Here is a 26750-nt window from a genome sequence, read left to right on the forward strand (position 1 = left end):
GAGATGCTCTTTATGGAATTTGTCCAACTGTGCTGTCTAAACTATACATTTTTGTCTGTTTTACTCTGTACATTCTGTAGTGTGTGTTTCCATGCTGAGCAATATGAAAATGCCATAGTGAATAGTAATTAAAATATCACACACACTTATATTACTTTTATAACTCTCAAACATATACAGTAGGTTACACTTTCAATAATGGCCACAGGTTTGTAATGGATACTAAATAAATATCATAGGAATAGTACCTGGATATATTGGGGATTTCTTCTGACTTCTGAAAACATTCTGGCAACAAATTCAGTTGATCAGATGGTGACCACAAACATCCTACAAATCATAGTGAACATTTCTCATTATTTTAAAATGTTGCCACTATCGCTGTTCAAATAACTAACACACCTGTATTCTACATGCACATATACACACCAACTCTTTACAGTTTGCATTTTATTTTCGCCTTTTTAATCTTTTTCTTTGATACAGTGTAGTCATATTTCTGGTGTTTCTGGTGCCTTCATGTTTTCATCTGACTTTTTCAGAAGACTTCTTGAGGGCTACTAGCGATCTTGTCTGACAGTGTCTGGGGGCAATGTCAAACTGTTTTTCAATCAATTTTGTTCAGCAGGATCCCATTTCAAGTATTAATCCAAGTTCAAGTTTTTTGTCTGTTTCTTTTCTATGTTTCATTCTCCAGATCTATGAGGATGTACTATTACAGTGATGTACTTTGCTACTGTGTGAGTATATTCCTGTTCACATCCTCTTTGAGTCTAAAACATATCCTGGCAAACATGTTGAAGTTATGTTAAAGAAAATGTGGTACATTTTAAGATATTGTGGCCATTTAAGAATTGCATTTCCTTCATGTATTTCTATTTAACCAGGGTAACTTCTGTTAAAATAGGGCTTCCTCATTATGCTATTCAGGACTTTGATAAGCCTTTATTTTTGTGCCTGGCAAATTTGCAGTTAATTAATTGTAATTAAACTAATGTTCATTAAGTAAAACATTTTCAAAACTTTTCCAGTCAAAAGTTGTAGAATTTAGGCTAATTATAAAAGGAAATATCAAATTAATTGAGCTAAGAACCATGAGGTAAAAATGAATTATTGTATTCATTCAATTGAAGATTCATTTATATTGTTGATTGCTCTAGAAGAAGCATAAAGAAACAGAAAATGATTTTTTTTTATGAGGCTGTAATGTCAGGTGTCACTAAAAAGTCAAAATGGAGGTAAATGTTTTAAACAGAATCCACCATCTACACTTACTGTAACTTGAAGCCAACTAACTGGATAAATATTTACTGTAATTACCTGCTTTTAATTGTATTGTGTATTTCATTGAAGATTTCTGTTTTCTACTGTACATCTGATTTCATTGCTTCACACTAATTGTGTCACTGGGTTTCTGAATCAGTAGGGGGGACTGTCTATCACTGCAGAAGATTTAATGGCATAAATAGCAAGCTGAGATAACACTTTGGACTACCAAACCTTAAAAATACATAATAAAAGACATAGATCTAGGTCTTCCAATAAACTGCAAATAAGAAACTAAGAAACAAGAGAGACATTCTAGAATTGATTTGGGAATCTCAAATCCAACAGAGCATTAATTAATAATTATAATCCCTTACTTATAATGTATGATGATTAATATAACAAAGCTGGTAAATTTAGTTTTTATTGCCTGAGGTGCCTACTTTGCTATTATTACCCTAAAAGAAGCATTATGAGCAGGCAGCAATGACTAGAGGGATTTTATTTTTTTTGAAAAAAAGCAAATCCATGGCTTGGAATGTGTCTATGAATGTGATATTAATCTGAGTAGAAGTGTGTTTCTGTGATTTAATTTAAAATGGCTTGCTCTTGGATCTATGAAAATATCTGAGGCATGATTCATGCTGCTAACTGACCTAAAAAATGAATACTGCGATTAATTTATATTCATTAGTTGAGCCTGTGCGAATGCATGTATTATTATTTTGACTGGTCAACACCTTTTTTTACGCTGTAGCTTGTAAAATGCACTTTAGATTGCGCCCAGATGAGCCAGTATAGATCCATATGCTGTAGCAAAATGTTTCTTAATTGAGCCCCTAAGCTGTATCTGCCTAGTTCATCATTCAACTAATTTCAGCCACATTTCTGGAAGTCTCAAACATGACAGATTATTTTCTCTGACCTCACAACGCTGCTGTGTATTAATTTATCCAAACTCTTTCACATGACTGCTTCTAATATTACTCTCAAAGGTTTCTTTGTGATGCTTCTGTGACGGCCTGGATACTAAAAATGTTCATTTAGAATATGGGTTCACCCCCATAAAGCAGATATAATACTGCCAGTTGCAGTCTAGACCATGTTTCCATTTTCTAACTGCATTCTCCAATATAGGGTTGTGGGGGAGGCAGAGCCTATCCCAATAAGGAACAGGCACATGGTAGGATACACCCTGGATGGGAAGCCAGTCCATCATATGTCACAAATAAATACAAATGCACATGTACTGTATTCACACAAGATCCAGTTTTCCCAGAAGCCCTATTGAGCCAAGGGCCTGAGCACTGCGAGGCACCATGCCACTGTGCTGCCCCAGCCTGGACCATGTCATAAATTATTTGTGATTGGTATTCTAAAATACATGTCTGAGCCCTGAGAGAAATAATTGGACCTGAGTTGAGCAAAGCACAGGAGGCCTAAATGTTATAACAGTTCTAATAATCAAGAAGAAACAAAGCTGAAATGCGGAAACAAAGAGTTTAGGCAGCTGTAAGGTCAGATCAAAACAGACATTAGAAAGAATAGAGAAGGGGTTGAAAAAATATTGCAAAGTCAAAAGTGATATAAAACAGTTCTTCTAGCATTATAATAGCAAAAGCACATTGAGAGATGAGATAAAGATATACAGTAAAGGGGAAATTGTAGATGACCAAAAAAGCCAAATATTTTAAATAATTGTTACATTAGGGCCAGAAGATATATCTGTTCCCTGTTCTTCTCAAATGAAACAAATTGTTATTCATAAACTCGAAGCCAAGATCTTTCAGGGCTGATGTGAGAAAGAAGCAGTTGTACCCAGAGAAAGCAGAATATTTGTTGTAGTTACTGTATCTCACCAACATTATCCCTTTTAGAAAAGGTTTAGAAAGTATCCTGTTTAACTATTTTTTTAGACTTCTTTGAGCAAGCAAGAGCAGTGATGGATATAAACAGAGTTTGTTCCATGATAGTGTCTATTTAAATTTCCAGAAGGCAAATGATGAAGTTCTACATATTAGATTGTCACCAGTCCCATGTAGACAAATGATTGCCTGGTGAAAAGTGAGAGAGCATTATAGAACCTACGAGAGAGCATTATAGAATAGAAATGTCTCCCCCTCTAAAGACCCTCATTCAGAGTGTAGGACATGCTCCATTCAATAAACCAGAAATAGTTGATTCAGGTCCGTTATTTTCATTTAGCTAGCTAAGTTTTATAACCCACAATAACCTGGGTATTTTCAGCTACACCTTCATATGTAAGTGGTTATTAGAAACACATCCCCAGACTGTTGGAAACAAACTGATCTTCTTTTAAAACAGAATTAAAGATCTATTTAATTAGGATAAGAGTTTACAGTAGTTGGTTGTTTTAGAAGTACAATTAATACCACAATTTCCTTGATGGTTTGAAAGATTTGGATTCAACAATTCATTTCTATGCCATTATATTCAAAATGTAATAGGGATACACATAAATAATCTTTGTCTTTTCATTTATTCCAATTTTGACAGAACTGCAGAGATAATTGTCAGACAAACAAGCATGACCTAAATAAGTACTGTAGTTTTTAGGATGATGTTTTCAGTGCTTTTAAACTGAAGTCTGTTTTAGATTGTCCTCAACAAGAAAACCTCAATTGACCTGATATTTCATTAGAAAAATAATTATATTAAACATGTCTCATAGTCAAACTGCCATGTGAATAAATTACAGAGTGCACCATCTTATTTTAGAAATGAAAAAAAGATATGTAAGATGTCTTAAGAACACAAAGAAAAACACCTTCTCCCATGATGATACTCAAATATACAGTACATCCATACCAAACCAGACACTAATGTGGCTGTCTCTATTCTATCTAATTGCATCCCTGACTTGGATGACTCCAAATTTCCTTCTTCCTTCATCTTAACTGTGACAAGACTGAAGTCATGCTTATTGGCACCCACCATCAACTTGTAAAGTCAATCCTGTAACCCTATCTGTAGATGGTTCTACAATGTACTCGAGCTTCAGTTTAAAATTAAAACCCTTGGGATGATATTCGATTCTGTCTTAACATTCGACCCACATATTGTCAAAACATCTTTTTTTTCACCTCAGAAATATCGCTAGACTACGCACTATGCTATCTCTAATTGTGGCTGAAAAGCTGATCAACACATTTGTATTCTCCCGAATTGACTATTGTAATGCTCTACTTGCTGGGGTATCTAAATCTACTTTGAACAAACTGCAGTATGTCCAAAATTCAGCAGCCGGGATCCTGACCAGGTCTAGTGCAAGTGATCACATTACTCCTATCTTGGAGTCCCTGCACTGGCTTCCGGTCAAATTCCGTGTGGACTTTAAAATCCTCATGCTTACCTATAAGGCTCTGCATGGCTTGGCACCTAAGTACCTGTCTGAACTATTATCGCCTTACTCCCCACCTCACAACCTTTGATCTTCTAATTCTGGTCTCCTAACTGTCCCCCAAGCCCATTTACATTGTATGGGTGACAGGGCCTTCTCCTGTTATGCCCCCGAGCTCTGGGACTCTCTGCCCACGGATATCAGAGTCACCTTCTCTAAACTCCTTCAAATCCAGACTCAAAACCTTCTTCTTTAGAAGAGCCTTTACTTAACTGGTTCCATTCTTCACCCCTCCGCTTTTCCTAGTACCACCATCCACGGCCTCCTCTGTATATTGTAATTGTGTTTTATCTTGTGTATTCTTTTTATTTATTGTTCTAATTTTGTAAAACGCCTTGAGAAGCCACCTTTAAAGGCTTTATATAAAATAAAGTTTATTATTATGATGATATGCCACAATATTCAGATCTCAGTCAAAATGAAGCTTTAAAAAAACTACTGTGTGTGTGTCTGCCCACCACAAAACACTTTAAACTCTTTTAAAATCAGCAGGGGTTACAAAGTAAAGTTTGCTTAATGTAAGCATGAATGAAAGATGGTTTGAACAAGGCACTTATGTAATTATGGGCAGTAGAACTTAACATGGGAATTTAAGTGAGCAAGGAATTTTGATGAATTGCATGTAGCTAGCTTGTTTTTTCTTGTCTTCATACTGAAAACAAACATCATGTGAATCAAAGTATGCATTGCAATTTAATGTGCACTTAGCAGGTCTGAACTGTATAACATAATCCTGTAAAAATGCATCTTTGGAAAGATAAAAATTTAATCCAGCTCTTAATTTAATCAAATACAACACAATAAAATAAAGAACTTATGCACACCTACACTATTCAGTGGTAGAAAATGTAAGGTACAAGTCTTGTAGGCAAGCAGAATAAAAACAAACATCACATTCAGTCACCTAGAGAAATCCTATATTTGTTGACCCAGTTACTACATGTTTAGTCTTTGGCTTTAATGCTCAGGTGTTTTTTCAATGATTTAACTATCTCATACTTGATCTTAACCTGACCTGAAATGCATCACCATTGGGTTCAGCATGGCTATAATGGGATACATTTTACTTCTGATATTAAAAATGGATGAATTTCAGCACTGGAAAAATGGCTTGGCTATATAAGTGCTCTCCCAGGCTGAGTTTTGCTTTTTGGTTCTACTGCATCAGACAGTCCTCTTCTGTAGTGCACAATAGGTGTTTGCTAAAAGCTGGAAAAAATGTCTGTTAAATCTTTTCTGTTGTAAATAATAAATGAAATAGCTCAGTTGAATTGTTTATATAAACGTGTTGCATAATTATATAGGTCACGCTGGCAAGAAATAAAGAAAAAAACAAAGCTAAACTTGAAACGGATCCTTCCACTTTTAAAAATCCTAGAACTCAAATATTTTACCTTCAATATTTGGATTACGAAGAAAAAAATAGTGAACATATATATCCAGTTGAAAGTAAATGAAGAGCTGAAATTGGTCAGGGTTAAAGTGAAAGTACTACGATGCATGTGTCAACTATATACTGTAAGAAAAGTTGCTGATTAAAAATGTAAATACTGTTAAATTATTGTACTTTAAATCATACTTCCAGTGATTCACAATTTCTCTGAAATATGCAAGAACATATTTCCAAATGGTGAAAAAAGGTATTAATGACTTTATCAGTACAATGGGATATGGAAGTTTCTAGCTTACTTATGGTTCAGTGTTTTAATAGGCTGAATCAATATATTTGCAGTATTATTTTATTCCAACTGAATCTACATCTTGACTATAGCTCAAGAAGATTTTTCTTGTGGGGATCAGACAAGCAATAATTATCCCTCCATCTTTTAAAAAAAAAATCTTTATCCAATACAGGGTTGCAGGAGAGCTGGAGCCTAAGCAATAATTATGATATCAAAAATATATTTAAATAGATCTTTGAGCAGAAAGTGCTTCTGATTTTTTTTGACAGAAAAATTAATATACTCTTGCTTTCTAGCTTAGTTCCAGTTTTTATATGTTTCTTTTATGGCTGTAGTATAGTGTTGTACTGCAATGCTTTATTTATATGGATATTTTTCTTGTTCAGCTGTAAACTACATTCTGAGATGGAGATGAAGCTGGTACTCTACAAGAATAAATTAATGCCATGTAAAAAAGCATTATGGTGCAATATGTACTGTAATATGGCATTATTCATTATTTATTGTTCAGGTTTTGCAATGGCCTTAGTTTGTACCAATTTGAAGATTTTATATTAGCAATAAAGCATTCGTAATAGCATGAAATAAAACAAATTGTTGCCGTTAAATAGGTTTCTATAAACGTTAGTGCACCTCGGCAGTGAGCTCTAAGTTCTGTTGATAACACACACACAATACTACTTTTAATAACACCAACCTTCCAAAGGAAACAAAAAAAACATCTATTTTGCAGAGAGACAATATAAGAGCCTAAGCTTTGTCATTTACCTGTGCAGAATGGAAAAATAAGTCATTCCACTCCATTAAAATAAAATACTCTTGTTTTGCAGTTTCTGTTAAAGAAGATACAATGTGCCTGTTGTAAGCAGCATCACGATTAGTTACCAGCTCCAGGTACTAATCTCACAGCACTGTGTACTGATCCTACAAATAGGAGTGATGATAAGAATGCTGCCTGGGGACAACTACATGGCGTGACACTATACCTCATTAGTTTCTTCACATGCAAGTCCTGGTGGAACTAAACTTTCCATAAATCTTGTTTTGTCTTTCTAGGTGGGCATCTATATGCTAATATATAATATCCTTATAATATTGCAACAGAATGACGAATGTGGTAATGAGCAAAGTACAGGCCAATTCTAAACTCTAGCAATGGCTTTTTTGTGTCTGCAAGAGTACAGTCACTGAAAGCCTGTAGTTACTCCCTACTCACTGAACACCCTAGGTTACTCATGCTTTTAGCTAGTTACAACAACAACTTGAGCACAGAAAGAAAGTATCTTATTCCATTCATGTATTAGAATATTTTCCAAATTGCTCTATAGTCTTTTCACCCAAACAATGCGGCATTATTGATTATGTATTTATATTCTAAAATATCCCATTCTACCTGGACTTTTATATTATGTACAAAACACCCATAGCCATTATGTGATTCAATAAAAGTACTGGATGAAAACATGCACAACTTCCAGCATATTCTTAAAATCACCTGTGAATTCATTCCAAAAAAATATTTTTCTAGAAAAATAAACACATTCTTTTTTTTGCAGCCATTGGATTATAGTTATATGTCAACTGAAAAGTGTGCAACCCTTTCATTTTTGTACGTATACATATGTAAGGGGCTCCATCATTTTAGATATAATTTTGTATTTAGGATTTCTAATGGTCCACACAGTATTTTAATTTGACAACCATCTGTCTTATATATCCTTCTTAATGACCTTTTAAACAAGTGCAATGCGAGATCATGCTGTGTCCAGGGCATGAGGCTTATTATGAAAACCTTAACAACAAAAAGAGGCCCTCGATTCTAAATTTACAGCAACATGTTGTTATGGATTCACTGACTTAGTCGATTACAACCCCATTATAAGAACAGAATTAGTACTGCAGGGAAAATAACTTCAGAAAATAATGAACACGTTGAAAGACCAGAGCTGGGTGCTTGGTCGTTTATCTTAAACCTCGGATGAATTGAAGTCAGTGAGCAATGTAATCCTATAAATACTCAGCATACATTGTTTCTGAGCTGTAGCTCCCATGAGATCAAGGGGAACAGAGCAAGAATATGCTGAAAAGGATTTTTGTGTACACTTGCACTGAAATATCAATTTTCAAAACTTTATTTTTGTACTGCAGGCCATCCCATACACCCGTATTGATCTATTCTGGCAGAATTCTACCACAGACACACACTTGAAGAACTCAAGGTATTGTAACCATAATAGTCTTTATATAAATCCACAGCTCAGTTCAAATTAAACTTTATATAATAATCAGCAACTGCTTTAGAATCTTAAATGAAGATGACTGCTGTGCATACAGTATGTGCAGAATTAGTGACATATGTCAGCTTTTACAAATATTTTACCTGATATTATTGTTGGTCCTGTTATTCTTTATTCAAAGGTAATTAAATGTATTTTATTAAATCAATGAGTTAAAGCTGAAGGGTCTGTCTTTTTAAGAAGAATCAAGACCCATAATTTCATTTTAATTGAATCCATTTTAATAATTTAACTTCACCCAATTTACATAAAGAAATGCTGGTTGGGTTGATAAGAGGCTGTTCTCTGCTAATGCCAAGTCTCCTGGGGTATCTATCATTCTTATTCAGCACACTTGCAGTGGACACAAAAAGGGGAACTTCCATACTGTTTCTCGTGTAGTGTAAGCAGTTGGGTCCTGCCTTTGAACTGGGGAGCGAAAGCATTGAACCAGACTCAGTTGCATGTCACATTTGATAGTATTGACCACTATCTTGAACTTTGTAATGACTTGATGCAGAATTTCACCAGATGTCCCTAAAATTAGTTTGTAGTATTGTTTAATGTTTTCAGACAGTGTGGGCGGACAGAAACACCACTGAGAACGACAAGAGGAAAGGAAAGAGGCTTGCGGTGCTTGTTAACAACAGATGGTGTAATCCTGGACACACAGTACACATAAGGAGCGCTTCTGCAGCCTGGACATTGAACTGATTGCTATCGGACTGCGTCCATACTATCTGCCATGGGAGTTTACATGCGTCATCTTTGTTGTTTACATTCTGCCTATGGCAAATGCACAGGCAGCGTGTGTCGCTATACACACTGTCACAGCCATGCTACAAACACAACACCTAGTGCTTTCATGGCTATTTCAGGGGACTTATTCATCTTTCTATTTCCACCACTCTGCCTACTTTCCACCAGTTTATTAAGTGCACAACCAGAGACAATAAAACACTGGACTTACTATATGCTAATGATAAGGATGCATATAGCTCCACTGCCCTTCCCCCCCTTGGTAGATCAGATCACAACCTTGTCCTGCTTACACGACTACACAAACCTATTGTCCAGCGCCAACCTGTGACCATGAGCACTGTGAGGAGATGGTCTCGAGGCTATGGAGGATCTACAGTATGTGGTGCTCTGGATGTTACTAACTGGGATGTGCTTTGCGAGCTGCATGGAGATGACATGGACAACATGGTGGACTGTGTTACTGATTAACATTAACGTCTGTGTGGACAACACCTCTCCCCCCAAAGAAGTGCACTGCTTTCCCAACAACAAACCCTGGATCACCAGCGATCTGAAGGCTCTTCTGAATGACGAGAAGAAAGCCTTTAGGAGGGGGGGACAGGGAGGTTAGGCGTGTACAAAGGGAACTAAAGCAGAAGTTAAGGAAGAGTAAGGACTTCTACAGGAGGAAGGTAGAGAACAAAATGCAAAGGAATAAGGTGAGGGACATATGGAACAGTATGAGAGAGATCACTGGCTTCAAACAGACTGGGGGTGTAACTCAGGGGAACCTAGAGATGCCCAATGAGCTGAACCAGTTCTTTAATAGATTTGATTCAGGGCCCTCTGTGGTTCACCACCCATCCCCCCGCAGCCACACGCTCCCTAAGCCCTCGCAGCTGTGACTGCACTACACCTCCTCTATCCCCCCCACAACCACGGCCGCCTACAGCTACAGCCCCAGACTTTTGAGGGCTAGTGCTGATCAGCTGAGTGGAGTGCTTCAGTGACTGTTCAACCCGAGCCTGTGCTTGGAGAGAGTCCCTGTTCTCTGGAAAACCTCATGCCTGGTCCTGGTCCCAAAGAAAGGGCGCCCCACCGTCCTCAATGACTATAAAAACTGGTAGTGCTGACTTCTCATGTCATGAAGACACTGGAGAGGCTCGTCTTGGCCCACTCTGGTTAGTTCATCACTAGACAGCACTGTGAGGATTATGTTTTTTGACTTCTCCAGTGCTTTCAACACTATCTAGCCTTTATTGCTAGGAAGAAAACTGGAGGAGATGCAAGTGGGTACCTCCATGATCTCATGGATCACCGACTATCTGATGAGCAGACCACAGTTTGTGAGACTGCAGAACTGTGTGTCAGAACAGGTAGTAAGTAACACAGGGGCTCCTCAGGGGACAGTTCTTTCTCTGTTCCTCTTCACCCTCTATACTTTGTTATGCCACCTGCAGAAGTTCTCAGATGACTCTGCAATTGTGGGATGTACTGAGGGTGAGCAGGAGGAAGAGTACAGAGGACTGATTTACAGTTTTGTGGAGTGGTGTGGGGAGAATGATGTACAATTGAAAGTGGCAAAGATGAAGGAGTTGGTGATAGACTTCAGGAGGAAGAGGGTCCAACTTCTCCTGTCTGCATCCATGGGAGTGGTGTGGAGATAGTTGACATACAAATACCTGGGCATTCACATCGATGATAGCTTGGAATGGACTAAGAACACTGAGGCCATCTACATGAAAGGCCAGAGCCGACGACTTTAGGAGTCTCAGGTCCTTCAATGTGTGTAGTAAGATGCTTCATATGTTCTATCAACAGTTGTAGCAAGTGCCGTTTTTTATGTGGTGGTATGCTGGGGCTCTGGGGTTTGAGCAGGGAATGCTAACAGGCTGAACGAACTCATCAAAAGAGCAAGTTCTGTCATTGGGTCTGATCTGGACCCCTAGGAGGTAGTGGCTGAGAGGAGAATGGTGTCCAAAATAGTGGACAACGTCTCCTATTCCCTCTATTACATGCATTTGAGGATGAAGAGCATGTTCGGCAATAGGTTGATCCAACCACGGTGCGACAGGGAGATCTACAGAAGGTTATTCTTGCCTTCTGCCATAAGAGTCTACAACGCATCCGTATCCAGAGTCTGGCTAATAAAACTGAAACTAACAAGTGAACTCTAATGCAGGAGCTGAAAAATAATCCTGCAAAAGATCTTTTCCACAATTCCAAAAACTAAGTCAGAAGGGGAAGCCAGTAATCCTAAATCGAGAGAGCGTGATTGCCGAGTCAAAGCCATAATTTGAGAGCCGTAGTTAAATGGAGAAAGACAGAAGTCTGAAAACAGGGAGAGTACTTTTCAAAGCCAAGCCATAATCCAAAAGCCATAGTTCAAATGGAGAAAAGCAGTTCAAAACTGAAAAGGTGTAAAGAAGAAAAAGGTGTAAAGCAGCAATGAAGCTCGCACAGAAAACCAATACTGAGTGAGGAGGTTAGGGAAGACTGTGCTTAAATATATAATGAGATTGTGGTGAATAAGTGATGCGATAGGTTGCCTAATTCAAAGTGGTCTACGCCTTCTCCTGCTGACCGAACTCCATTGCCGGGAAGCAGGGATCGTAACACTGCTTGATTGGGCAGGGGCAACATTGACCTGTTTTTTGGGCTAAACATGAATTCTCTGTTTACAGCTGGTTTTCCTGTTTACAACTGATTTTTGTGCAATATATGCTAAGGATTTGTGCAATATATTTATAATGTGCAATACATCTTTTGTGTACTGTACATTCTGGCTTGTCTTGTTTCTTCTGTTCTGTGAGCAATTCTGTTATACTCCATTTTTTTTTACGTTTACTCACTGACTGTACTTACTGTATTGTATTGTGTATTATTGTATAATTTCATTACATTGTGTTGTGTTGACTGTGCCAGGCTGCTGTTGCACTGCAATTTCCCTCAAGGGATTAATAAAATATCTATCTAATGTGTAGGTTGCTCTATTGTATTTCGCCATAATAAGTGTTTTAAGTGTACGTCTGGATTTGAATATGCCCAATCGTCTTTTGTTAGCCTTTCCCATGATGCATGTGCTGTCTGTGAAGCTTAAAAAGAAAGTCCAACACTCAGTCATTCCTGCGCATAACTCAATTGTCTGGCTGTTCATTGTGCAATTCTGAGATTTTTATCTTTCCAAAAAGTCCCTGCTTGTTAATAAGAGGAAAGGGAATGTCTGCAGTTTCCAAAGCTATTCAAAGTATCTCACAGGAGCTCTCTTATGGATCCTTTCTTATCCTCATTAAATTGCCAGCCTAAAGGCAGTATTATCTGTTGAGATAGGGTGAGTTTCCACTGTTAAGATCTCAACAATCTTTATTTTATGCTGCTCTACTCTATCACTTCACTAAAGATCTGTAGTGTATTTAGAAATACAAACCTCCATACTTAAAAAAATATATATTAGGTCACACATTGCAAAATTTAAATCTACCATTAAGCAGTCTTATCCATCCACTTCCAGTGGGGAAAAAGAGAGGTTATGTCAGGCAATGTGATCTTCAAGTTTAATGCATCTCAAGTGACTGTCACTGTTTTGCCTTTAAGTATTCTTGCCTTATAAATCAGTACATTGTGAGCCACCCCCTAGGCAAAGCAAGAGTCTGTGGCCTATCATTGAGGGGAACTGTATGCTTCCAATGCTGGAAGCTAGAGCTCCTGTGGAACACAAGGGGAATCATTTGGCTGCATGAAGACTAAAAACTGCAGAGAAATGCAATGTAATAAACTACAGGGGATCTCTTTTTATTACAAATTAGGTGAAGAAAAGACTGAATGTAGCCATTCAAATGTATTGTGCTGAATACACACTAATTGGAATTCTACGTTTGAATGCAAAGACAATAGAGACGACTTTGATTCTGACAAGAAAAGAGGAACAGGCCTACAGTTACATTTGCTAAAATTGAGGGATGTATTCCCACTGTTTTGTAGAATACCACGGCTCACATTTCAAAGTGAAAAATGTATTTGGAATGCTGCAAATGTGACTTTTGTGTAAGGAAAATCAGAACCTTGAATGTATTTGTCTTGAACAAGCAAAAACTATTTTTTTTGTAAAAGGCTAGATTACTAGTTTAGTTTCTGATTCAGCTCCAATTGCACTTTGGAGAAATAATGCAGAGTACCATATGTGTCTGAGTCTCTTGTCATAAGTTTTCTGGAATGTGGAACAAGGCTGTGGTTTGAGACAAAATATAATATACATGAGTATTTGTTCAAATGAAGATCCATGTTTCACGTCAGCACCACTAGCAGAAAGTTGATTCACAGTTCCAATGTGGTCAACGTCTTTGAGTGTAGCATAGATTGCACTGAAATAAGAGTTCTTCCAATTATGTCCTGGGACTTTTTCAATCGTTAAATTATATTGATTTTTACTTTGATTTGCCAACATAGCAGATTACATCCTCAGAAGACCAAAATGAAGGCTGCAAATGAGAAGAAGTCATTCATCCAGTCTGGCTCATCTGGCCACACTACAGTAGATCTCATCCACTCATTTATAAAGACTTCCTGGGTACCTGCTTCAAAAATGTTACTCAATAGCTTATTCCAGACACTTTATTGTTATTAATTTGTCTGATGCCTTTATCCAAAATGACTTCAATTTGTGTCCATTTTCTACAGCTAGGCATTGACCTGGAGCAATTTGAGTGAAGAACCTTGCTCAAGAAGAGTAAAACAGCAGTGCCACATCTTCTGTTGTATGAGTGATTTTTGCCCAAGTTCTCACCCTTGTTATCCAGTTCAGATTTCACTCTCGATCTTGAGGAGGGACATAGAGTTGGCTCTGTGGATTTTGAAAACTTGAGTCAAGCCCCCTTCATACTTTCCCCCATTCAAGACTAAAGAGATTCAGTTACTGGGCCGATTACAAAGCAGCAGGGTATTTCATTTTGATATGATGACCACAATTTTGTGCTGTTTTTGTATTTTATAGAGCCAAGTTAAATTGTGCATGCTAGAAATGCAATTTGTACTATTGTAGTTTTATGCCCACAGTAAAAATTTCAACCTTCTACATAAGTGTTTACATTGAGCCATGGTGTTGTGCATAGTAATGTAACCAGACTGTGAACCTTGTTTTGAAACATTGGCCTCATTTTTGCAGTAAGGAATCATAATCCTTCAACCTCAATGCAATTTTGGTGCTGCAGATTAACAATTCAGCTCCCACACCTTTTTTATTCTGTAGTTATTTAAATTTGTGTGTTAGACTGAAAGTATGGCAGCACTCATTTGAGATTTAAAAAATACTATGTCCATGTAGGTCATACAAAATTCCATGCTGCACAGACAGATATTTTTGTATTCCATTAACTGGCTTTGGAAATGCATAATTTGCTCATTTCAACTCCATGAAGATTAAATTGAAAGCTTTTGGTTATTGTTGTTGAACAACTGAAGGTCCAATGGATATATAAACTGTTGGAGAAACGGAAAGTGCTTGGTGCACAACAGCATTGCAGCAAGCCTATTATAATTCGATTATATTCTTAGAATGTTCAAGATTACCAATTTCACAATGTGCAGCCATTCCGTATTTCTAAGATTTCGAAAGCAGCAATAGAAAAAGCCAGGTGAAATCTAATTTCTGAGAATGTGATGTTCAACATCAAATAACGTTTATAATTTACATCTTACACTTTGCCAGAAGTGATATTAGAAAAATGCTGTTTGAGCATTTTGACAGCACTGTAATAATCTGTGATGTGATTATTTAACAATTATGATTTCATGAATTAATGAATAATATAAATGTTAACATTAAAAAGAAGGAAGCATCATATGGAGGGCATGGTGTGACAGTGGTTAGCATTGCTGCCTCGCAGTACTGGGGCCCTAGATTGGAGTGCTGCCTGTGTGGAGTTTGTATGTTCTTCACATGTTCATGCGAGTTTTCTCTCACTGATCAAAACCATGCTGGAAACCTGGCCCAGGTGTGAGTGTGTGCATGTTTGTGTCAGTGTGTACCCTGTGGTAGACTGGCATCCCATCCAGGGTGTGCCCTGCCTTGTTCTATTGCTTGCCAGGACACCAGCTCCCCCACGACCACGAATTGAAAGACGTGCTTAGAAAATGAATGGATTTATAAGATGATATAAGATCTGTGACCCAAAATTACATTGATACAGAATTAAATATTTCAATATTTCCTTCTACACTATGGCACTTAAACAGGCTTTCTTTGGGGGGGGTGGGTCCCGGATAAGGGCCCAAAATTGGTTTTCAAAGAAATGAGCTCCTTATTAAGTTTTTCAGCATTCTTTATTCAGTCATATTTAAATGATTAATCTTTCTATTGGAGCAAAATTGTCTGTTTCAGAAAGCAATCAGTAAGGCTGATGGAACTGATAGTAAAGCACCTGCGTTTATTATCTGGGAATGCCCGTGACAGCAGTGCTTTACAATCAGAGAGTACTGATTGCTTTTATTGAACAGAAAGAAAAGACTAGGTATAATTAACAATTTTTATGAAGAAATATACCAACATATGTTCAGTGAAATCTCCATAACATCAGCGGCTGTAATCAAATATAAACAGCGCTGAATGTTTTTTTTTAGATCCTCCAGTTGTTGAAATCCATTGGAATAAATTGGCCATTATGGCTTTCTTTTCATTGCTATACCTGAATTACCATTTGGCACAGCTTTGTTTGTCCGACATACAGAGAAAAAAAAAGAAAATTGTCAGAAGACATATCAGTTATTGTTACCTTTGTCTATGTCTGCCTCCTGCAATTCAACAAGCAAAAAATGAACTATTTGGTGACTAGAAAATAATAATACAAATAGAAAAAAAATGCTTTCTAGAAAATCATATTGTAACGAACAGTTCTTTCTGGACCCTATGCGGACGACACAATCCGACGAAGTGGGGGAACACTGGGGAAACGTCATGCAGGAAAACGGGGCTGAAGACAGGGGGGCGTGTCCAAGGTGCGCTGGTGCACGGGGGAGGTGTGGCCGAGGCTAACAATCCCAAAGAGTAATCCATAGAGTATCCAAAACACGAAGGTAAGTCCAAAACCAGGAGATCCATCAGAACTCGGAATTAAAACCACGAAGGCCGGGTCGGAACCGGCGGACGGGGAACAGGAACAGGAACGGAGGTTAAAACCTTAACGGGACCAGGCGCTTCCAGGTCCCGGACTCGCATGATACGGAAATCAGATGCAGAGCCCGGAAGAGCGTCAGCGCCTGGCTTATAAGGTGGGCAGGGAATAGGGCGCAGGTGCATGGAATGAAGTCTTTAGTGAAAGGGCTGGAACACCCTTAAGGAGGGGGGACTATAGTCGTGACACATATGCTTTGTAATTCATATGATTCTGTTTTTCTAATCATATGGTGTCATGACTACTAATAAATTAATCATCCAAATAATTACACTTAGGAAGATGTTCTCTGATTAGATACTCAGCAGTTTTTATTGTATCTTCCCAGTTATTGCTTTACAAATCAGTCCTGCTTTTCATTCACTTTTCTTCAGCATTACCATTATGTATTTTTAAAAAATATTTAAATTTATGTTCTTGAAACACTCATTCAGCTGTACAATATTTAAAATACTCATTCAGCTGTAGAATACTGGACTATTAATTCACTTAAAGATACTACGTATTACCATTGTACTTAGGGGTTCCATAATAGCTACCATTTTAAAATGATTATATTTTAGAGCATCTGAACTACTGTACAGTACCTAAACATTTGCAAGTGTTGATGTTATTCAAAGATCTCTTTACAGATGTACAGCTCCGTTTCTTTACAAGGATTTAACTTAAATGCAGTAGCTTTTTATACAATGAGTTAAATTGTATATGCTAAAGAGTAGTGACAGAAATGAATTTACCATTTGAAATTAAATATCTGGCACAATGTAATGCAACTAATTTTCTTAGCTTAAAAACTGAGTCTGTGTTGCTTACTAAATCCTCTCTAGGGAAACTGCTAACAAACATTCCAAATTTGGAATAGGCTAATAAGTAAACAATAATAACTGATTCCTCTGTTTTGATATCTATAGTTTTCTGATAAGAGGAATATTTTTGGATATTTTCTGCTAGTAGAAAATGATAATGTTTTGTGTTAAATTATTAGGATGCAAATTGCTGTGGTATTTCTCATGAGGAGAATGACCCTTACACATAAAGTGTTAATTTTAAAAATGGGAATTATGGGCGTATGGAGTATGAAGCAGTGCAATCAATTGTACATTCCTATGTACAGTATATGACACGATGATATGCTGTTTCACAGCAACATTTCTAGACCTCTTTTAATAATAAATAGCTTCAGTAAGTGACAGGCATGCGTCTTCACTTTTTCAGGAATATCATGAGGTAAAAACAAATTTCACGCCATGATGTGTTCTTGATTGCACATGGAATGAAGATCAAGACCGCAGAGAGAAGGAAAACAATTGTGATTTCCGTGGTAAGTGAAGCACTTCACCAAAAATTTCCTCCTGCTTCCTCTTGTCTTCACTTGCAGACGGCGGCTCAAATCAATGGGCGAGTTTAGTTTTCATGTAATGCACGATAATTTTGTTTCTGGTCTCATCAGCCTCCTCTTCCTGTGAGTTATAAAGGTTACACTTATCTGCATTCATTCCTTTTATGACTGCTTCATTGATTCCGAGAGCCCAGCGACTGCAGAAGCGACTTTCATAACCTTGCAGTGACAGGGGGAGTTATCTTACCTTTCACTCACACTTCTTACACAATCTGCTCTCCATTCTTCAAAAAACAACACGTCTTGTAACCCTCTGAGACCACACTAACTGAGCATCCAAATATAAAACCAGTACTGATTAAAATAGGAGAATTTAAGGCCTGATGTTAATACTTTAGCCATACAGTATCTACAAAACATGGAGTAATGAAAGTACATTTTGTTTTGGGAAAATGTACATTACTTTCTCTCATCTGACTTGGTGGTTTGTAAAAGGCTTAAAATACAGTCATTTTCAGTGGTGTCTAAAACTCTGAAATACATGGAAGACCATTAAATCATTTTTTTTGTTCAAAGTAAATAATTATTTAGATTCTGTTCAATTATAATCTTGCTTTTATTTTTTATGGTTCAACACCACACCCTTCCACCACTTTTAAATTCTTTCACAAAGGACATATGCATCACTTTGTGTACTGTGTCATTCATGTAATTTTCTACTTGTCATTACCATATGTAGTTCAAAGTAGCCGAAATACCTGTTTGGAAACTAGGAACTGAAAATAATCAATGTAAATCATTATTTTAATACAATCCTGACTTTGGTCACTTGTTCTTTTGATAGCTAATCCTTCATTAGGTAAATATTCAAAGTTGCAGCATCCAAAAATCAACATACAGTAAGTAATATTATATTATTTAATTGAATATCACAAAAACAATTTAGGTAATCTTGGAAAGACATTTCATTTATAATAACTACAGAAGTCTTGAATGGCAGCTATTAGTATAGATTTTTCCAAAGGGCAAACTGTCCTAGCCTAGACGTTTTTTATTCTGTTGGATCTATATAGCCTTTTTGCCTCTTCCAATGTGTAACCTATTTATTCAAATGGTATAATTAATTTGAAGTATGTTAAATATAACAATCATGACATTATCCTCCCTTTTTATGGATTAAATGGTTTCTGACCAGATTTCAGTTTTCTCTCTGAAAAAGCTACCAAACATCTTTCTCTCTACTTCAGTGTATTAAAAACCCATGGATTCACACAACTATCTCCTGTACAGCTCATTTCACCCCAAACACACTAAAAACTCTCTCCCTTTTTCACACTCCCTTTGGCTAAGACGACTCTGCAGTGATGACATAGATTTCCAGAACCAAGCACTCAAATTGCATCTTTATTCATCAACCCCACCCATGTTATTGACAGGGCCCTCATCCAAGCCAAAAATAGCCCCCAGACCATCAACTCGATCAGGTACCCCCGGCCTATTAATCGCATTACTTTGGTGCTTCCCTTCCATCCCAACACACTTTCTATTCCCAGGACCATTAACGACAACTTTTCCATCCTACAGGCTGATCACTGGGGCCCTCTTTTCTGACCGCTCCACCATTTCATATCACCGACCATCTAATCTGCGTAACCTTCTTCTTCACAGCTCCCTTGACCGCCCTCAACAATCATCCACACCAGGTACTTTCGTCTGCAACAGAGCTCGCTGTATCACCTGCAAGTACATATCTAACACCACACTCATTCAAGGTCCCTCAGGACAATTCCGGATTACACAGGCAACCTCATACCAACATTTTCTGATCCTTGCAAATTTAGATATTGCCTTGCAAACGTGCATACACAACACTAACGTCTGTGTTAAATCAAAATACCAAGTCACTTGCCAATCAAAACCAGTACTTACATATTTGTTTGTTTTCACTTTGCAGAAAGTAGGAGACTCTTGTAAATTAAAGGCCAACATCAGGTAATACATTTTAATTTGCAGATACTATAGGTTGACATTTTTATTTATTAGTGTTTTAGTTTGCACCTTTAGAAGTGTACAGTGTGATTTCTTATTTGTATTTTGATACAAATCTTTTCAGTGCTAGTAATTATACAATGCATCAAATTGTATTTACAACCAAGCCATAAAACAATGGATATTTCAGTCTTTTTTAATTTAATACTTTAGTTAACCAGATACAGTACATGAAATGAATTGATATTTGCTACAAATTAAAACACATTTATATAGCAAAGTATAACAGCTGAATTACAGATTTTGGGCCTCTAACACTTCTATATGAAGTCCAGAACCCTAACTAAATCTCTTTGCTGTTGATGGCCTATAAACCTCGCTTTAAGGAAAATCTGTTGGTATTAACTGAAGTTTAGTCAATTGAAGCCAATTCAGTAAAGTGTGTGTATACAGTAACTAACGCTGAGACCAGGAAATATGCAAATTCCATAATTCCTCAGGAATCCAGGAATGATGGAATTTGCATTTTAATTTAAACCACTTCACTGATTCACAGTCATCTACAAAATCAACCTAGTTATGTCTGTAACACTCCTCTGCAAATGCCAGCATGAGATGCACTCTGTATAGACAAATTCTGAGGACAGATTACTACAGTTCCAGGTATTAAAGATACTGCTGCTTTGTAATATTACTCATGCCCAGTTGCAGCGCTTAAGCCTGTCAGCAGGCAGCTTGCATCTTGTTCTATAGTTACTGCATTTACAGAGAGGTGAACCTTGGTAATCCTTAAGTATCAATATGTTTGTGTGTGTGTTTTTATTTTTTCTTCAGTTTACATCAGCAAATGACACCAAATCAGATGACTAGACACCAAGAACACACTCCTACAACTAACAGGCTTAACACTTTAAAAGAATAGATATCTAATTCAGTGAGGGATTCTTTCCCTGCTTAACAGCTATTAAAATGAATATATAAATATCTATTAAAAACACACTCACTTTTAGAGCCTCTAAAACCATATCAGATTTATGATCTGTGCCAACATTTTTAGATTTATGGTGATGTAATCTTTATTTCTGTATTTCCAGAGATGAATCAGTATAACTGAGCCTTCCTTGCCTCCCCTCCTCCATATAAAACTATAAATGGGATCTAAATCTTTGGAAAATTCTAGTCCCACATTTTCAGTGTCTTCCTCTTTCCTGACGTTGATGGAAACAAAGTAACATACTGTACTGTATGACTCAAACCCAGTTTAAGATCTGAATAATCTGAATTCTTTGCATAACCAGTCCAAGACATTGTTGTTTAGTGTATTATAAAACATGATTACTGTTGTGATAGATAAGTACCATTTAATTCTGGATGTTCTAAAGAATGTCTTTCACACTAGGAATTCTTGCTTTTATTGCACTGAAGATTAAATATGTAGAGTGGCTGTTAATTTTCACTATTCATGCTGTAATATTTGTCTAGATAAGCAATTTAAAGTAAATACTAATTCATTTGTTTTGGAAAAATTAAATAATTCTTCCAATTATTCATTTTTAGGTTCATTTTGTCTCCTTGCAATAATTAGTATCTTACCATATTTGGAGGAATTCATGATAAACAATGGTAAGGTTTAAAATATCTTAATTATACAGTAGGTTCAGATTACAGTAGACTGCTACAGAGATGCATCGATGAATATTCAGACCTTACTTATGAAATATTCGTAGTTAATGGGCATTCATTAATGACGTGCCCTTTGCACGGATCTGTAGTTATTATGTTTTACGTCATTCATTTTATAGAGAAAGGAAAGTACATCAGTAACAAAAAAATGTCAGCTTCCGTTGACTTCAGTGGTGGGTTATTAATGCAGATTACACCATCTTGATGTATTAATTCATCACTCTCGAACACAGTTCTCAATAAATTATTCTTCTTTTTTTTAAATGGAATACAATTACCTCTAAGAATAATTATATAAGAACCATCTATATTTAGCTAGACATGCAGTGAACTATACTCCTGATAGTACCCAGTAGCCATAATATTGAGTTGTGGCATCCACAGGGGTATTAATAACATCAACAGTAAAAGTAAAAGTCTGTACTTTTACAGTGGTTTAGACCATCAGGTCATCTGAGTTTCTGTAGTGTTGAGCAGAGATTACAACCCTTTGTAAGAAGGAATTGTTTTCTTTCCTAACACATAATATAACTTGATCCCTAATGTTTTAAAAATATTATTTTATTATCTGAAGTAAAAGCTTAAAACCCATTGCTTTCTGGGATATGCTCTGGCTTCCCCACTATCCAGTGTTGAACGAAGTGGATAGAAAATCTATGCCTGGATTGTTGGACGTATGAATGTGTCTTAAGCAGTGTGTAGGAACCTAACCTAAGATAAAAGGCGCTCCCTAGCTAATTGGTCAGTGGGAGAAGACTTAAGTAGGGGATATTATTGGTTGTGCTCTAGACAGCCACTAGGAGTTAGAGGTAATGGATTTTGACAATCTTGGCAGTTCTTTTTAACTGTTATTGCCTGACTTGTTATTTTAAGGCAAACAGCCAAGGCAGCATTCTTTTGACTTTAACGTTAGATATTTTATTTTCTACCTGTGTTTATACAGTAATTCAGAACCGTTATTATAAAGTAAAGTAAATAGCTCTCACAGGTATTGCCCGTAAGAGAACAGTCCAGCAGTTATGCAACAACATGTAGACTGATGTAATACAATGTGAAGTGTAGTAAAACAACAGTACAAAAATGTTACAGTAGAGTACTATATAGTCTCCACAAAATTAAGTTTGGGTCAATCCAAAATAAATCCTACAATTCTTGTCTATGATTCTGTGTTTTCTTAATGTAGTACAGTAAATACCATTGGCTGCCACAGGCCAGTCATTTATGCCAATTTTAATCTTCATTAAACATTCATGGTAGCTAATGGATGTTCTCTTGCCTAACTGTAAGAGAATGTATAAATGTGACCCTAAAACAGATAAGCATCAGGAAGTTGCAGCCTTGCACATTAACGTTAAATCAATAGCTTTAAAGTGATTTCATTATTTTCTGGCCATAGTGAAATAATGGCTAAATTCTCTGGAAAATATTTCATTCTTTCTAGTTCTCTGTTTGCCTCACTGACTATTTATTTAACAAGTGTGTTGATAAATTGGCAAGCTGGTGTTTAAATCTGCTGGCAGGACTGTATTTAATTTTGGCCTGTCATTCATTTATCTTCTTTTGCTTATTTGCAGCTGCAATTTGTGAAGTGTTTTCACTATATATAAGTCTTCCCTTAAATTCAGTCACAGCAATTTATGGCCTTGGATAACTAATGATTGAAATACCTGACATGGGAACAACAAGTTTATAGAGATAGGACTGTTTTATTAGTATGGATGGTATTAGGATGACATATACAGTGTTGGGGTCATGTTTGTCAGACAAACATGTTCCATACAAAGTATTCTTTGTCTTTGCTTTAATCCATATTCATAATATTCTCCCAGTAGATTGATAGTTATGTGCTATAGATATTCACAGGGAAACTATCTTCCTACAAGATTACACCATGTAGCAATTATCAGTTTATTTAAACAAAGAATGTTGTAATTACAAAAAAACAAGAAAACCATGCATCACATTCAGGGCACATATTACAGCATTAAACAGTTCTGATAGAATTACTGCATATGCTATATGCCAATTCTTTTCACAGCTCCAGGTTTCTGTGGTGCATATTAGGAATATTCAGGTTTCTGATAATAGATGGATACTGCTTTTCCACATGTTATGAGGCTGGAAACAGAAAAATATTTAAGTTTAAAATGACACATGAATTCCTTTCTAATAATAATAATAATAATAATAATAATAATAATAATAATAATAATTGCTTACACTTATATAGTGCTTTTCTGGACACTCCACTCAAAGCGCTTTACAGGTGATGGGGACTCCCCTCCACCACCACCAATGTGCAGCATCCACCTGGATGATGCGACGGCAGGCATAGTATGCCAGAACACTCACAACACATCAGCTATTAGTGGGGAGGAGAGCAGAGTAATGAAGTCAATTCATAGATGGGGATTATTAGGAGGCCATGATTGGTAAGGGCCAATGGAAAATCTGGCCAGCACACCGGGGTTACACCCCTAATAAATGTTGGATTGCAATAAAAAAAGGACCAACTAAATTTTGGTTAAGTATTTAACAGTGAAGACTTTTAAACCAAGGGAATATGCTGAAATGAAATGAAATGAAACATAGTCACTGTGACAACTAAAGCTCAGGAAAAGCTTATACATCACTTATTTGAAAAAATAACACTAATGTGCTGTTTATTTTCATGGTGAGACAGCAGCCTTACAAATGTCAAAAGAAAAGACACACAAAAAAACAAATCTTCACCCAGCACTCTCATGTTTCCGGAGTAAAAATAACAAATGAAAACAAACAGCCAAAATAACAAACTCATAAAAAGTCACTTTCATCGCCAGGCTTCTCTGATCTGTATTTTGTATTTTGCTGTGCAGTCTTTCGTTGCCCCAGAGATCTCGTAGCTGGAACTCCTGCTACTGCTGTTCCCCCTTCACTAGGGTGGGAAAAGACACATTTTTTAAACCTTTGCCAAATTCTCCAACAACTGGCTGGCTGTTGCCCCATTTCCCTTTTGAACCATTGAGGAAGAGGGCTCTGCCTGGCTCTAGCCATGGTAATATGCAAAAATATATTCCCATAAAAAATAGTAATACCTCGTTTGCAATCCCATGTACATTGGTGGTCTCTACATTACAGAAAATACATTTGTGTAAGGCTGTCCTAAGTTTGTCCTAAATGACTTGAAGGAATATCCTATACTGACGTTAAAGGAACTCATTCTTGTCAATCTTAAACAGAGAAGGGAAGACTATGAAGATACCAGGTTCAAGTACTTAAAATACTTAAAAACGAGGTGCTACAGATATACTGTAATACTTCCAAGCTAGGTGGTTGAAGTTCAGGAACAGCTGGATGATATTTTAGATTCACTTGACTACGTCTGTAAGCTATCAAATGCAAAAGATGGGGCGAATGGCCCTCTCTTGCAAGCAGACCTTTCTTATGTTGTAATTGCCAAAGACTGTATTCAGGACTAGCAGTGCAGCACAAACAGGGGACACAAGTGGAAATGAAGGGGCAGAACATGACAGACTGAGACCCGGAGCTACAATACATCTACATATTGCTTCAAAATCTACCCAGCTATATTCTTGAACTCAGTACCCTGACTTTTTTAAAACTTTTAATCTTGTGTTCTAACTGGTCCTAAAGGTTTCCTAGCACAGAAAGTATGGTATTATTATCAATATACCACGTGTTCTCAGACCTCAGGTTAGTTTTTTTGTTGCTTTTTGTTGTCCCCTTTCTCACTCCCCCACATACTCTAACTTCACAGAGCAAATGGCTTTGATATAGAAAATGTTCTACTTTCAAAACAAAGATATATGACGAGGATGCTGTGAAGGATATAAATTTTGAAACGTGTCGCATCTAGGATAAAAGCAGGTCTGGGGTGCTAAAGCAATTTGTCTCAATAAAAACAGGCTTCATGGCAGCATTAGTCTACTGATAGATATCCCTGTGGGTTTATGGCAACTTAATATTTCAAAAGCTATCTCCAGAAAGCCAGCATAGCCAGCAATTCCAATTTTTGTACCAATACTGTAAAGCTATTCCTAGGTGGCTGAGGTGACATATTCTTGTTCCTTATCCTGTGACTCTACAGCTCGGGCAGAGCAGGAACTCTAGAAAACCAAGTTCCTAACAGAAAGCTTTCTCATGCTATTCTCTTTCATCTGACCTAGCTTCCTGTAGACCTAAATTCATGTAGATGGCCTAGTGGCCTAATATGTAACACAAAATGACTGGCAAGGCTGTACAAACAGTGTATGGAAGCTGTGACATTAATTTAGTCACATCGTATTCACTTCACTTTAAATTGTCATTTTTCATTGCACGTCCCCATCAAATCACTTTGATTCAGAACATTTATATTTTCCTGCCACTGTTGATCACTTTTACAAGTTCTTTCCATGATAACAACAATTTGGTAGTTATAAGATGGGAATCTTTACAAATCCAAATAACTCTTGAAATTAAGGTTTGTGTCTTGTTAAAGTTTCTGTGATCTTTCCTCCTTTGTTATTCATGATATTTACATGAGTTCATTTTGTTTTTATTCTCCCACTGAGGCCTTTCCTAGAGCACCAAATGTAGCTGTAACACCATCAGCCTACCTACAGATGGCACTGTTGTGCTTATTCTTTAACAACATTTTAGCATTGATAGGGAAATGTGGTTTTTGAATATTTTTTATGTTTTTCTCTCAAAACTCCTTTTCTGCTCAATACATCTTCAGAAACATTGTACTTCAATTGATACCTGTCTCGGGTAGGAGTGGTTTTGCTTGACTTCACATACACATACAAATATACATATACTGTAGGCATACTGTATCAGTGGTCAATTTAAAATGATCTTTAATGAATCAGAAATATGTTTCAATGGTTTTGGAAGTTTTGGAGTCTGGACCTAGAATTTGTGTCTTCCATCCTTCAAGCTTTTTTTGACAATATGCAGTAAAAATATGCTTAACATATCCATCTGTCCATTTTTAACTGCTTCATCCAGTTCATAGTTTCAACAGATTTAGAGCCCTATCCTAGCAAGCAATGGGCATGAGGCAGGGTGCCTCCTGCATGTGGACACAAATATGCACACACTCACACCAGGGCCGGTTTTCCCAGAAGCCAATTGACCTACCAGTGTTTTGGGACCATGGGAGGAAACTGTATCACCCAGAGACAACCAAAAACACACAGA

This window comes from Lepisosteus platostomus, chromosome 13 (genome assembly GCF_059453375.1).
Source record: "Lepisosteus platostomus isolate fLepPlt1 chromosome 13, fLepPlt1.hap1, whole genome shotgun sequence".
Classification (NCBI taxonomy): domain Eukaryota; kingdom Metazoa; phylum Chordata; class Actinopteri; order Semionotiformes; family Lepisosteidae; genus Lepisosteus; species Lepisosteus platostomus.